The sequence below is a fragment of the Arachis duranensis genome, chromosome 1 (assembly GCF_000817695.3).
Source record: "Arachis duranensis cultivar V14167 chromosome 1, aradu.V14167.gnm2.J7QH, whole genome shotgun sequence".
NCBI classification, from domain to species: domain Eukaryota; kingdom Viridiplantae; phylum Streptophyta; class Magnoliopsida; order Fabales; family Fabaceae; genus Arachis; species Arachis duranensis.
Genome location: NC_029772.3, coordinates 102,295,948 through 102,296,527, shown reverse-complemented (window position 1 = coordinate 102,296,527; position 580 = coordinate 102,295,948).

Below are 580 nucleotides of genomic sequence, written 5' to 3'. Positions count from 1 at the left end.
TTGCTGGAATTTCTGTTGTGGTAATCCCTTTCTTTATTTCTTGTAGAGATGTCTTCTCAGGCGGATTCCATGAAATTTCTTCGTCGGACGAAGAAGTCGGTGGCTGCTCGAAATCTCGAGGCCGGGGATGCTTCTGTCCGATCCTCTCCGCAGAAGACTACCGGGGGTGTTCAGACTCGGTCGAAGACTATTCCGACTCCCCAGTTCCGAGCTATAAGTCAAGATCTTCCGACCTCTGGGCCTGTTCCTTCTTCTCCTCTTTCGACTTCGGGTCCTCCTCCCAAGAAGCAGAAGACCTCTCAAGAGCCTGCGGGTTTTAACGATAAGGATTTCGATGCTCTTGGTTGGATTGAACAACATATTCTCCCTCAGACTTTCATTTCTACTGACGATGTGTCTATGGAGCACCATTTTCAGTATATGGCGCGGAGCTGTGTCCAGATGGCCAGTCTTCATGCTGCTATTGCCCGGGAGTTCAAGAAGTCCCCTATTGGTGCGACCAGCTCCCGACTTGAGAAGGCTCAGTCCGAGCTTGATAAGATTAGTCAACTGAAGGCTGCCAGGATTACTGAGCTGGAGG